At 45.3% G+C, this 15,217-nt stretch overlaps 1 protein-coding gene across 1 annotated transcript in view; it reads right to left on the reverse strand.

Annotated features, from left to right (window-relative positions):
* Positions 1 to 15,217, reverse strand: part of TMEM266 (transmembrane protein 266) — a 102,303-nt gene that overhangs the window by 63,704 nt on the left and 23,382 nt on the right. The gene's annotated exons all lie outside the window — the stretch shown is intronic.

The raw sequence follows: 15,217 nt of genomic DNA on the forward strand, positions 1-15,217 counted from the left end.
AAATAGATTACACTTTTCTGTAAATGGATGCTAGGGTACCACCTAGAAGTCTTCTGGGGGAGAGATGTACACAGATAAGGGAACAGACTCACGTTCTGGGTGATTTTGAACAAGTTACTAGGGAGGTTACTCAAAGGGGCAATCCTTTTGTAAGCTGCATTCTAAGTGCAGCATGCTTTTCCTACAAGATATCAACCCGGGACAAACCCCTGTCCCATCCTGAAGCTCAGTCCTCAGAGGCCATCGAACAAGAGGGACAAAGGGGTAGAATTGTTACATCATGTGAAAGGAAAAGGTGCTCCAGGGGTGAGAAAATCGGGGGACTGATGGTAAATTTGCAAAGTGGGGGAGCCTTTAAGTTCTGTATAATTAAGAAAAGTGAGAGCTCAAGTTAAAGGAAGTTGAGGAAATCTTGGGAAAGTCTCAACTTTGTGCAACTGGAAATACGAGAGATGGAGAGCTTTCTAAAATCAGAAAGGCTTTAATATAGGGGACCACACGTGTCTATGGGGCAAAAAAAGTATGGGACAAGGAATCAAGATAACAGCAGGGAGAATTTGCAGCCACACCTTGCTAAGTGTTTCACCTTACATTCTGCCTGTGTAAGGAGGGTCTAAACATTAAAATCAGAACTCTCCTATAGTATTTGGGATTGTATATTAATTGCATAGTAAACGTATAAAGTTCTCCATCCATCACACAGATTTAGTCTCCATCTTTTCTGTTCTCTCTCTACAAAGCTTAAGCTAACCAACTCCTCCCAGTGGTAGGATTGGTCCTGTGGATTGTCTGTCTGCCAGCTGACATGAAGTCAGGATGGAGGGAGCCACAAACAGGAGACCAGGTGAGCAGCACTCCCTTCCGGAGTGTTTCAACAAGCTGTATTCCCAAGGGAGCCCTTTACCCACGACCCAAGCGACTAGCTCCGTGGAGAATCTAATAGGAAGGTCTTTGCTTCCTTCGACCTTCCAGTCTGGCTGGGCAAGCAAGCGTGAAACATACAAAACTCCAAAATTTTTGTGTTTCCTTAGTAGTGAAGAATAAGTAAAAGTTGATAAATTTGTATTTAGAAATAATCAACATGAGCTACCCAACTCATATATTATGGCCAATATAAAACACTTACAATAGAAATGGAAGTTACTGAATTTTTAAAATTTGACCTTTTAGGAAGGGAAACTTCAAATGCGTAGAATTGTAGAGACCTGTATGATGAACTTCTCGTTCCCCATCACCCAGCTTCAACAGCTATCCGCTCAGGGACAGGCTTGTTTTCTCCACATCCTGCCCGTTCTCCACCCCTCGTGATTACTTTGAAACAAACCTCGGATGTCATTTCATTCATCCATTTCAACGTGTAGCTCTGAGAGTAAGGATAAGGAGTCCTTGGAAAAGATGTAACCACAAAACTATCATCGCCCCTAAGTCAACAATATTTTCTTACTATTATCAAATATCTGGGAATTGTTCGCATTCCCCATTCCATTTATTTTTTTGTAAGGCTTGTTGAATCAGGAGCCACACGTTAACGATTGGTTCATATGACTCTTAAGTATCGTTCAATGCGTACGTTTCTCCCTGTATCTCATTTTTTCCCACGCAACTTATTGGAAAAGCTGGGTCATCTGCCTCAGTTTCCCACAGTCTGGATTATGGTGAGTGTGTCCCTTCCGTGTCATTTAACATGTTCCTCCGTCCTCTGTATTTCCTGTAAATTTTAGTCTGCAGACTTTCATCAGACTCAGGTTCAATTTTTTTTTTCCTTTTGCAAGACTGTAGGTGGTGTCATGACTTCCATTCAGAGACACATAGTGTTTTTTCGTTCTTCTTTCTGTGACATTAACAGCCGTTGATGATCACTTCCTAGACCTGTTCCTTCATCAGGGCTTGCAAAAGGGTCCTATTATGATCTCACCCTTCATTTATCAGCTTCTCTGAAGGCAAATTCCTCCTCCTCATCTATTTGATTAGCTTAAGTACAGTTTATATAGAAAAGGAGGGATAAACGCTTAACTCTTCCCTCTTTATTTGTTGGCTTTCAAAAGAATAAATTGTTATCTTATCTTCCAAAGTCAACCAGTGAGGTGGTTTTGCTGTTGTTTCTTTTCCACGGGATCAGGGGTTTCAGCACTCATTCAGCAGGGGCTGAGTGGGGGAGCAGACTCCCTGGAAAGGGGGCCGGCAGTTTTCTGCTAGGAGAGGTGGGAGGGTTAAGAAAGGATCTTCAGTACCAGGCAAAAAGGAAGGAGCAGCGAGGGTGAAATCGTATTTGGATGGACAGTGAATAGGCTGCTTCAGAAGTTTTGATCCTTAAAGTAGCACATTTTAGAAGGCAAAATCCCTTAAGATGATATCTTTTAAAAATATTTTTCCAAATGAAATAACGCCCAAAGCACAAGCCTAGCATGAAGCAGGTGTAGTCTAGCACTCTATAAATGAACATCTGAAGTGTAAACCTGCTGTCTCATAAACTTGGTAAAAGCAGAAGAGAAAACCCGTTTTGGATTTACTGGGTCTGGCTGTGGTGGGGAGTAAGGCTGATTTTTAAACTTCAGGAAAATTCCAGTCTCTTCCACTTGTTGCTCACAAGTCTGTCTGTGTAATTTACCAAGACCATATTTGCTTGTTCCGGCTGGAGCTTTGTTTGAACTGCAAAGTTCAAGCTGGCATCCTAAGAACCTTAGAGCTGAAAAGGCTTTGGAGAGCAAGTGGTTAGTCCCCTCACCTACCAGGTGAGGAAATCCATAATTCAGCTCACCTGTCCCCAGGGGCGACCAGGTCCATTCCTCATCTCTTACTTGTGTGGTGGCGCCTTGGCATACGTGACCTGCTTTCATACACATTCCATTGGTTACCAAACCTGGTTTTACTGAGAATCATCTGGGGGCCTTTTGAGAAACATAAATTCGTAGGCTATACAGCAGAAATGCTGAATCAGAACTCTGCAGGTGGAGCTTGAGAATCTTTTTTAGGTTCCCCAAGTGTCTCTGACATGCAGCCACTCCATTTGACCCTCAGTATCAGTGGTTCTTAAGAATTACCTGGAAGGTTAAAAAAAAAAAAAAAAAAAGATTGCTGGCCCTACCCACAGAGCTTCTAATTTACTATGGGGTAGGAGCTTGAAAATTTACACTCTGAAGAAACGCCAGGGGATAATGATTCGCCAGTCCACAGACCACACTCTGATCTTCTGAATCAGAAAGTTTGCTTGAGGTAAGAAAGAGGGGACTTTTATCCCTACAAATATTACAGATGAAGTTAACTGGTCACAAAGCTAGTGTGGTGGAATTGTCTGCAAAACTTACCCTGGCCAGGTGGAAGACAACCAGGTTTATCAGTTAGGAATTCTTTTAGTAATAGAATATCTGACTAACAGTCACTTGGGCAGTAAAGACTTTTAAGTCTATTGCATAGCCAGAGGCCTGGAGGCAGTGCCTGAAAGATATCACCAAGAACCCAAGCTCTTTTCATCTTTCCATTCCCCCCATCCTCTGTGTGATGCGTTACTCATACTTGTTGCCTTGTGGTTGCAGAATGGCTGCTGCAGCTCCAGCTTGCACATCCTCACACTAATTCCCAAAAGAGAAAAAAGAATCAAAGCCTTTCTCCTCACAAAGGTTTAATCTTTTATTCAGCAGATGTTATCTCTCCAAGCCCTTTAGCTAACATCTGATGTCTCTTGGGCAGAGGTGGATCACATGGCTGCAAAGGAACCGAGGACAATGTGCAGCTGGCCAACGGAATAAGGAGTGGTCTGAGAATCTAGACCAGTCCTGATTCATCCTTGGGGCTGGGCATATTGTTTTCATCAACGAATCTCAGTTCTCTTAGCAAGTCAAGAAGCGAGAAGGAGCTGTTGTGGGTATAACTAATTGTCTACCAGACCAGGTTTGGACACTTCTGAGATGGTTCTGAGGTTCAGCTGAGTAAGTTTCCTGGCTCTCCTAACAAGACTGGCTAAATGCTGGTAACTGGTTGGCAGGAGATACGAAGGAGGTATTCTCCCCAAACCTCGGGACTCTTTTATTTAGAGAGCGTTGCCTGCATATGAAGTTCAGTTTTGACATCATAAAACTCACTGTGGACTCTGCTCCTCGGGAGAAGCCACTGAGCACAGGCACCTTTCACAGACTTCCCAGCCCCCGAGGGGAGAAGGCTGTGTTTCTCATGCTAGAAGAGAAAGGTTTCTGTACAACAACAGGAGGTCATCCTCACTGTTACCTTGACCCCTTCATATCTCGCTCCATTAACAAGGAGCTAAAATGAAGAAAATCAGTCATGTCCCCGAGCAGCCCCGGTCTGCTGCACAATCCTTAGCTGCTAAACAAGTGGGCAGGGAGCCCACCGTGGCTCTCTCTTCTCGGTGTGCAGTCTCCTGTGGGCTCCTCTTAACTCCCCGCTTATGCGGTGATACAGCCTCTCAACCATTACCAGTCTTATAAAGTGACGGAGACGCCAAACGAGATCACACAAAACTAGATCTGAAATTACTCAGGTATTTTGAGCCGGAAACCAAGAGGACCGTTATTATAATCCTTCCCTTCCTCTGTAAACAGATAAATAAATGCAAAACGGTGAGAATAATGAAACATTATAAAGGAGTGTTTTGAAAGCTGTAAGTGTCCTTATCAATGTCAGGTAGCTCATGACTCCTCATACTGGCAGGCGCGGTCCCCCTCTTCGTTCAGCCATCTGTTAGGAAAGGTGTGTTTCTTTAAGCCGCCAAGTTTGGCGGGTGGTTTATTATGTGGTATTATTGCAGCAGTAGATCACTGATACGTTATAGATGAATACCTATAGCAACACATCAAACAATGCAAAGATGTATGTTTTTAAAAAGATAAATCTCTCTCTGTCCTCCATTTTAACCCTCCACCACTTGCTTGAGGTCCTAGTTAATACCTACCTGTGGAAATCCTCACTCAGAATTAAGCAAGCACGTATTCACCTATGCAGGCTAATTTTTCCGGGTTTGTGTTTAACAAAATAAACCAACCGTCCAATTTTCCTTTAGCACTTAGCATTAGTTAATGGACCTCCTTTCTGGTCAGTAGATAAAGATTTACATTTTTTTTCTAACTTCTTAATTCATATATATTCACAGGTACATATACAATTTTATATAAATTGCTCATCATGAAATTCACATTGATAGTGGCGCCTGAATTTCCTTTTCTGCCTGCTTCCCCCTCATTACCTGCCTCACGGTTGTCCTTCCTCCTGTTGCACAGAAGCACAAACACACCCCTGTTAAACCTGTGTATATTTTCCCTTGCTTTTCTCTGGCTTATACAATTGTATATAAATAAACATTTCATTGTGTGTTTTATTTAAAAAACATTATTCATACTTAACTGCTTTTTGCTTTTCCCTCTCAACAGCATCTTAGAGCAGTTGCCCTCTCCCAAGTCAGGTAGTAAAACCTGAATTCATTCTTTCATTAGTGGTTGCATAATTATCCATGGTGTGAATGTGCCACAATTTACACAATTTTCCTGCTATGGGCAGTTTTAGATTTTTTTTCAGTCACTGTGAAATATGCTACAATAAACATCCCTGTATATATTTCATTATGTATTGGTATTTTTATTTGTATGGGATAGATTCCCAGGAGTGATTACTGAACTGGAGAATATGCATTTTCAATTTTAATAGTTCAAACAAGATTGCTTTGCAAAGGGCTGTAACAATTCACACTCCACAGCAAAGTATCAAAGTTCCCTTTGGAGGGAGAGGTTTTAATCATTTGCAAGCTGTTGAGGGTGGCTGTGGACCAGATAAGTCCAGATACTTGCTTAATTATATCCTCTTCCCCGTGGAGCACTGGAGTGAAGAATACAGGACAAGGGTGAAACCCAAAATAGCAACAGACATCCTTACGCCACAAGAAAATACGTAGTTGACTTCGGAGCTATCCTGTCACCGTATTTCTATGAGTTGTTTCAGCAACGGTCAATCCCCTGAGGACCCTGTTTTCCTCCTTGTGCCAAAACCCCTCACCCTCAACTAAACCAATCACGTAACCAGTTCCCCAGTTCCCTCCAGTGCCCATCTCTTGCCCACCCCTCGGAGGTACAAGCTGTGATCTGTGGAAGGAGATCTGACTTCCCTGGGAACGAGGACAGGACAGCACAACAGTGGAGGGGTGACGACCGGAAATTCTGGTGCCACCTTCTAACGGTTTGCAGTAATATTTGGGGCATTAACCTACATACGGCTATACTAACTTGTTAAAGAGAGAGAGACTCTTGCTAAAATTCTTCTCCTTTGATTATGATTTTTACCTAGTTAGTCAGAACTATATTCAATTTAAGCCTGCTATATTTCCACCCACACTTATTGCTCATCTAAGTGGTGTGGACCCCTCAGGTGGACCTGCAGGGGCAGGTCCGGTCACGGAAGAGACACAACCAGCCCCATCTTTGGGGGGCTTTCTCCAAAGTGGCTGTTCAAGGGGAGGTAGGGAGCTGTCAGGAACCCAAGGGTGACCTCCGTCTCACTTCCAACAGGACAGCATGTCCTTCCAGTTCAGTGGAGAGAGCCCAGCCACAGCCCCAATCTGAGGGGAGAGGAGAAGGGAGGCTGGTTCCTGGGGCCATGATTTCCACAAACCAAATAAAAGTCACAGACACTAAGGTGGGCCACCTCATCATTAAGCAAAGACACATAAACTCAAACCATGCTCCTCCTAATGAACTGGGAAAGATTTATAATACCCAGTACTGATGGTGACGGTGTGGGAAAATGGCCGATCACGCCCATTGTTGATAGAAGTGTAAACTGCTGTGAATTTGCTGGAGGGTAATTTGGTGATATTTATCGAAATTACTTTAATGTGCACATTCTTTGGCCCAGGAATTCCACTTTTAGGGGATACATTTTAAGGACATAAGCTCACACATGCACACACACATACAGATGTTTGTTGGGTCGTTGTTAGAACAGCACAAGGCTGAGTACACAGTAGGTACTCCATAAATATTTGTTGATAAAGAACCAATAAAATAACACACCGAAAGCAATGTAAATGACTATCAACAGGAGACTGGCTAAGTAAATTAACGAACTTCTATATTATGGGATATACGGCTGCTGAAAGAATGAGGTTGAATGGCTGCCTAGAGCTGAAGGTTGGGAAGGACTGACTGCAAAGGGAGAAGAGGGAAATTTTGGGAATAATGGAGATACTCTAAATCTTGACTGCGGTGATGGTTCCAAGTGTGCATTTAAAATGGGTGCTTTTCATTATTTATACATAATTCTCTCACCGATATGGCCGATATTCTAAAAAATGGACACAGGCGTACCATAATCATTAACATGGAAAGTTGCCTACAATGTAACATTAAACTTAAAAGTAGGTTACAAAATGACACGGAGATGATGATACCACTTATGTAATATACGGAAAAAATATGTGTGTGACGGTGCGGAGCGGGACTTTTCCTGTTGTCTGAGAGCTTTGCAGATGCTCTAAAGTCCGGGATAAAGATGGAAAGTGCCCACATTTTGTAAGGAGAGAATCAGACCATCTATTTGGAACATACTAACAGATGGTCAAGCTGGTCCGGTAACTGCTACTCCCAACAGCCTGCAGGAGAGAGGGCGAGAGAAACCCATGCCAGACTCCCAGGCTGCCTGGGGCACAGGGAACGGCCAGGTGGGGACAGAGGGCAGTGGTGGGAACAGCCTGCCCTTAACCACCAGGCTAAGCAAGGATGTGGCATCAGTCAAGGTTCTTAGTGAAAATTAAACTCAACGGTTTTAGCAGAGTATGCATTTTTAAAGGATATTGAATCCCAGGTGGGCCAGAGAGCCAGGCATAGAAACTACATGTTCTGGACACTGACCAGACTCTGGCGCTGCTCCAGCAAAAGCACCACTGATGCCCCTGCTCCACACCGACATCCCCTCCCTCTCAGCTTCTGATCCTAGGCCCCAGCTCCATCGCACTGGCAGAGGTGGTCACACAGCTGCATCTTGGCAGCAAGGGAGACTATCACCTTGGATGTGGGGGGGGGCTCAAAATGGGAATGTCCCCCCAGTTTAGAAAGGCCATTGAAAGGATGTGAGATGATCACAAATGCGGGAAGTGCCCTCTATAATTATGGCTCTCCCATGGGCATCGTGGCAGGACTCCATCCAAGAAGGCTGTCTCCTAGGCCAGAGGGGTCCCAGTGGCATAGTGCCAAAAGCAGGAACTGCGGGTAGCCCTCCGAAGTTAGGCAGAGTACCCAGTAGAATGGGGCATGCAGTGCTCCCCTGCTCTGAGAGGGGCTGGAGTGGACAGAACACAGGAAGCAGGTTTTTAAGGAGCTTACAAAAGCATCCCTGGAGCCCGCAGAGTGAACAGAGGGAGTGGGGGCAGGGTCGGGGGAAGAACAGAAGGGCTGATCGGCAGGTCAGGCTGTGTGGCCTGGATTGAAGTTTTGATTTACATAGGTTATTTTAACACCTGAAAACAAGCCTGTCCTAAATCCTGAAAGTGACCAGAAAAGCTAAGGCATCTTCCCACGTTCACGTCGGGTGATGGGAAGGGAGAGACAGCAGCACCTGTAGGAAGGAGGCATCACTTGACTGTTCCTATCAACTTCCATTGATCTAAAAGGTCCAGATGGCTGCATCTAAAATTATTTACAGGTGGGAGGTTGGGAAGTGGTATTCTTGAGGAGAGGTCTCGTTTCTCAGGACTCATTGTTCATGAGCATCTTTTGTTTATATATATAAAAAAAAGATATGGATAATCTAGATAAGATGAACCTTGAAAACACTGTGCTAAATAAAAGAAGTCACACAAAAGGCCACATACAGAATGATTCCATTTATATGAAATCTCCAGCACAGATACATCTCTAGAGATAAAAAGCAGATGAGTGGTTGTCAGGGGCTAGGGAGGGAGAGGATGGAGAATGACTGCTTAATGGTACAGGGGTTCCTTTTGGGTTTATGAAAATGTTCTGAAACTCAAAAATAATAATGGTTGCACACATTGTGAACGTACTGTCAATATGGTACATTTCATGTTATGTGTATTTTATCACAGTTTTAAAAATAAAACCAGAAGCCAACCAAAACAACAACCAAAATCTAGAAATACTGATTGGCAAGGGAAGATGTCCATTATAAAGTAATCAGAAAAAGTAGGCTTTAACACCATGCTATTTGTTTTTTAAAAGGTCGATATAATGTGGTTTATATAAAGAGACCTGAAAGGAAAGGCCCATGATGTTAACCCATGTTAGTTATTTCTGGGTGATGGGACTACAGGGAGCTGTTTGTATGTTTCTGTGTTGTCTAGTGCTCCTTAATAAGGAACTAAATATACTTTTTAACTAAAAAGCTGTTAAGTGCATAAAAAAGAGACAAATAAAGGGCTGTGGGAATTCAGAGGCAGAAGGGAGAGCTTCCAACTGCCTGGGTTCTCGAGACTTCCTCAAAGTGCTCTCCTGACAGGCGCCGTGACCTCCAGGCACCTTTTCTCCGACATACAAGAGGCTACCAGGTGACTCTTCTGAAGCACAGCTGTGAGTTGCTGGGACCCCTGCTTACTGAACACAGTCTCAATTCCTTGGCCTGTGATTCAGAGCATGCCACCATCTGGCCTCAGCCTTTTAAGCTGTTCCTCATCCTTCTTCGTGTGCTATGGGCCAGCCCCCCGGTCCAGACACCACTGTTCCCAGGGCACGACACACCTCTCAGCGTCTGCTTGTGGAATTCTCTCCTTGGAATCGGGGTTCCCCTAGTCCACAAGCTATAATCCTATGCCACTGCGTCCCCCAGAGACAGTGCGGGGAGCCATCTCTCCCTCTCTGCTGCCTACTTCAGCTGTACCTCCCTGAGGGTACGAGCCACCTTTCTACCTTGTGTTTTAGTGCTTTACGCTCCTGTACCATCTACTCTGGACAATAAGCTCCTTAAGGTCAAGGTATGTATCAGCAAAATAAAAGAAGTATCTCTCAGGCACATTTCTATGGGCCAGATTTAGTTCAGCAGCTTTTCTAAAGGCAGAAAAATAATGACAGACCCTTAGACGGCTCCATGAGTATGCTTTCTACGTTCGAAAAGTATTCCTCAGTGACCAGCCCATCAGGCTGTAGGGCAGTTCTCAGCAAGTCAGTGCTGCGCAGGGGGCAGCTTGTAGAGGTCCGTCAGCAGTGAATGTGCAAGTCATCTTTGTGCCTGAGGAGAAAGACGGCTGAGCAATTACTCAGCAACTGATCGCCCCTTGGAATTCAGTGGCACATTAAAAAAAAAATTAATAGTTTATTTTTTAGAGCAAGTTTTTAAGTTTACAGAAAAATTGAGAGAAATTACAGAGCATTCCCACGTGAAACCCACCCCCTCCACAGCTTCCCCTATTATGAACAAGTTCCCTTCCTGCGGTGCACCTGTCACAGTCGATGAACTAGTTTTGATACTTTGTTATTAACTAAAGTCTATAGTTTACATTAGGGTTCACTCTTTGTGGTGGACATTCTCTGGGTTTTGACAAATTTATAATGTCATATGTGCACCGTGACAGTATCGTACAGAACTGATTCACTGCCCTAAAAATCCCTCCCCGCCCAGTATCTGACAACCACTGATCTTCTTACTGTGTCTATAGATTTGCCTCTTCCAGAAAGTCATATAGGTGGGACCACACAGTATGTAACCTTTTCAGTGTAATGATGTCACTCGGTCGTACCATTTAAAGTTCCTCTGTGTTTTTTGGTGGCTTAATAGCCCATGTCTTTTTACTGCTGATGAAGTTCCATCGTCCAGGTGGACCACAGTTTGTTTATCCATTCAACAACTGAAGGACATCTCGGTCTCTCCAGCTTTTGGCAAATATGAATAAAATTGCTGTAAACATTCATGTGTAGGTTTTTGCGTGAACATAGTTTCAACTCCTTTGGGTATGTACTTGGGAGGGCAATTGCTGGATCATGTGGTAAGAGTATGTTTATTTTTGTAAGAAACTGCCAAACTCTCTTCCAAAGTGGCTGCACCGTGTCGTATTCCCACGAGCAATGAACGAGGGGGCTGGTTGCTCCACATTGCTCACTAGCGTTTTGTGTTGTCATGCAAAGAGGTGTGCAGCGGTATCTTGTTGGTTTCCTTTGCAATTCCTTCATGACCTAGGATGTGGAACATCTTTTCATCTGCTTATTTGACATCTGTACATCTGCTTAGGTGCTTCAGATCTTTTGCCCGCTTTACAATTGGGTTGTTTACTTTCTTATTACTGAGTTTTAAGAGTTCTTTGTCTAATTTGGACACAAGTCCTTTATTAGATATGTGTCTTGCAAATATTTCCTCCCAGCTCGTGGCTTATCTTTTCATTCCACATTGTTTTTTAACTTTATGAAAATAAGTACCACAGCAAACAGACCGACCAGGGCCATCTCTGACCTCCAGCACGTACTGGCAACTCCGTTTAGCCGACTGGGTCGACGGGCTTATGCTTGGCTCTGAGAGTGCCCGAAACAAATCTTGATTCACTGGGGTCAAAAAACACCCCTAATTTTAAAGTCAAATAGAAAAACCTCCCATTGCCACTTCTGAAGTGTGCCAGGAAGTGTGTAAGTCATTGCTAAGCATGCGGAGTCTTTTTAATATGTGTCATTATCGCTGCTGCGTCTTTTTTGACCTTCATTTGAGTATTTATGCAACAAACGTTAGAGCCCTTGGAAGAAGGTGATGCTGGGCCTGGGTCCTTGCTTGCAGGGCAGCCACACTGCCTCTGCCCCGGGCACCCCATGATGAGCTGGGCCGGCAGCCTTCCCTCTATCCACGGACGGAGCTCAGAAAGACTCAAAACGACCCTCTGCGCCGCCTGCCAGCTCCCACACTACACGTTTCCCACTTCCTTCCTCACCTGGCCCTTCAGGGCTGGTACCTGCTGATGTTTTCTACTTCCAACTTGGGGTCCGCCCCACCGTGCCTCTGATCCCAGGAGCACCTGCTGTCAAGACCCTCCCAGTTGGCCCAGGGACATGTGCTTTCCAAGCTCATGTGAACTCTCAGGTGGGACTCCCACCCAGAAGAATCAGATATATCCTGGTTTCTAAAAGTCTAATTGGAGGAAAAGGATATTAATACAAAGTAGTCTGTGGTAAGTGCCAAAGAAGTCTGCAGATAGCAAATACAGTTGGAAAGTATATTTAAATTTTAAGAGACTTGTACTGCGACTTTAATGAATCCCGCCCCTCTGTTTCCTCAGCAAAATCCCAGCTTTTCAGAGTGTGGTCCCTGAACCAGCAGCAGAGTTAGCATCACCTGAGAGCTCATTAGAAATGCAGATTCTCATCTCATCCCGGACCTAATGAATCAGAAAGCTGTATCATAACAAGGCTCCCAGGAGACTTGTAGGGCATCACAATTTGAAAAGCACTGGGATGCATGCTGTTTAAATTCCCTTTCAGTTCTAAGCTTCTACCATCTGTGACTTTTACTGTGACCCTGTCAGGAAGGAGGCTGCTAGGAGTTCCCTGGGAGGATGCTGACTGGCTGGGCCTGAAAGGAGCCTGAGGGCGCCTCTGCAACCAGGCTCCAGGACCAGGCGTCCAGGCAGGGCAGGCAGCCACCGGCAGCCAGTCTGCATGACCCTCCTGGGGACTCGTGCTCTCCTGCAGCCAGGGAAACCACTCGCACTGTCACAACGGAGCATGACCCGAGATGAAAGCTGGGGGCGGGGTGGTGCCCACGTGCAGTAAGCTTTGCCGGTTTAGGCGGCTTTACTTGGAGGCCTGGAGTCCTGTCACCGAGCAGGCTCCGCTGCTCTGCCTGCCCTTGGGGCGGCTGGATAGGTGGAATTAAGGGGAAAGAAGGGAATTTGCAAGGAAGATTTATGGCAGGTTCTGAGGCTGTGGACACGGGGAAGAGAACGCTGGCTAAAATCTATCCTTGCAAATACAAAGAAAGCTTCAGATGTCAAACGCCCAGGATCTCTTAGGGCTGACCATCTGCATCACAGGACACAAATTAGAGCAGGGTGGTGGGAATCAGTCATGTGGGTTCTAGCCCCGACTTCCCTCTTTTGACTGATTTGGACACATCTCCCCACATTTCTCAATTTTCACATCTGTAAAGTGAGACCAGATTCACTTACTCCAATATTTGAGCTCCTAGGACAAGCCTGGCACTGGGCTAAGTGCTGAGAATGCAAGTGATATTTATGGAGTTGACAGTTTGGATAAATTTCTAAAGAACGTTCCAGCTGAAACATTCTAAGGACAGGCTTTGGACCCAGACCTGGGTTCAAATTTGAGCTTTGTGACTTCTACCAGCTGGGTACAAGCAACGTCTCAAATCTCAGGTTTCTCATCTAGAAAACGGGATGACATTTCCTCTTTCCACACGGTTGCCGTGCGGATTAGACAGCAGATGTAAAGCGCCTTGCAAGGAGGACTCCGTGCAGAGTCCCTTACTAGACATCTCCCAGGTGCCCTGCCGGAGCTACACACCCCAGTGTGGGGGCCGCCAGTCACACGTGGCTACTGAGCGCTTGCAACTCAAGCCCGAACTGAGCCTGGACTGAGATGTTCTGTACACACGAAACACACACTGGATGCTGAAGACCTAGTATGAATAAAATCATTTTTATATTGATCACATGTTGGAATGATAATAGTCTGGATAGATTGGGAATAGAAATATATTAAAATTAATTCCACCAATGTCTTTTTACTCTTTTTATGTGCTACTAGGAAATTTTTAAATTGGGTTTTGTGGCGTGTATTTCTATTGGACGGCACTGGTCTCAAAGAAACAGGAGCACGCTCTGCTGTCCTGTGCTCTGTTAGTTTACCTGGTGGGGCAGAGATGATATTTACACATGAATCCATGATCGAGAGAACCCAGTGTCGTGCAGAACCACAGGACTGCGGATGCTGTAGAAGGATTAGGAGAGGGGGAGTCAGGTGGGTGGGGGCGGCAATGCAGCTTTAAGAAGGAGGTCAGGTGTGAGGACGGCGTGGGTGGGAAGAGGGCACTCCCAGTGGGGTGCACTGATTGTAAGTGAGCTTCTTCAGGGGAGGGCCTATGATTCTCCCACTGTGCCTTGTGGACAGCAGGTAACTGATGACTCTTTGTTCTTTGTAGGGGTGGTGGGTGGGAGGGGAACACAGGAGCCACACAGCAGGAGGGTCAACTCAGATGGTTTGTTTTAGAAGAGGTTGGTCCCTCTGAGCTGGGGGGCTGTGCACCTGGGAAGAAGATTGGTTATGCAGGGTAGCAACTGGGCACTGATGCAGTAGATGGCAGGGCCATCTTTCATCTTTCCTGGGTGTCCAGGGCTCATGCTCTCACATGCAATCCTTCCCTAGTCACAGGGTGACTGTAATGACAGACTATTGACAAATAGACCAAGACTTGCATGTATGAGGGAGCACTGTCCTATAATCTTATGCACCTTAGCAGGCTTACATATTTATTCCAGCCCATCCCTTCATCTTTCATCCATTCGAACATTTTCTGAACCCCTACCTGGTACCCAGATCCCACACCAGGTCTGGGGGTCACAGAGATAATTGAGACACCATCTCTGCCATCCCCCTGAGCCGAGGCTGTCAAACTATGTCTCATAGGCCAAATCCAGGCCACTGCCTGTTTTTGTAAATAGCATTTTACTGGAACACAGCCACACCCAATCTTTTATGTACTGTTTGACCATTTTTGTGCTACAATTTGTGCAGACTGAATAGTCAGACAGGGACCAAACAGACCACAAAGCCTGAAATATTCACTATCCGGCCTTTTACAGAAAGTGTTTGCTGACCCCTGCCTTAGAGCAATAGACATGAAAGCAAATAATGATAATGTGACATGATCAGAGTTTCGGGAGAAGGATGGACACTGTGAGAAAAAAGGGCGGGAGGTGTCAGAGGAGGTGATGCCCAAGCTGCACCTTGCAGGACCTCAGGTTTGCTGGACAGATGGGGGAGTAGAGAAATAGAAAGGAGCCTCCAATAAGAAAAAACTGCATAGGCGAACACGCAGAGACAGAACAGGGTAAATTCCGGAAGCTGGCTCTGGCAGGACCAGTTCCATCCCCCAATCCCACCACTCTCCCCCTTTCCTGGATGACTGCCTGATGCCTTCCCCTCTCTCCTCACACCTCCAACACCTCTGCTCACACTCGGAAGATGGCCTCCTTCTTATTGCCCTGGGGGAACTAAGACCATCACAAGAGAACTTTCCCTTGGTCCCCGTACCACAGCCTCCCTCTTACCTG

The sequence above is a fragment of the Camelus ferus genome, chromosome 27 (genome assembly GCF_009834535.1).
Source record: "Camelus ferus isolate YT-003-E chromosome 27, BCGSAC_Cfer_1.0, whole genome shotgun sequence".
NCBI lineage: Eukaryota > Metazoa > Chordata > Mammalia > Artiodactyla > Camelidae > Camelus > Camelus ferus.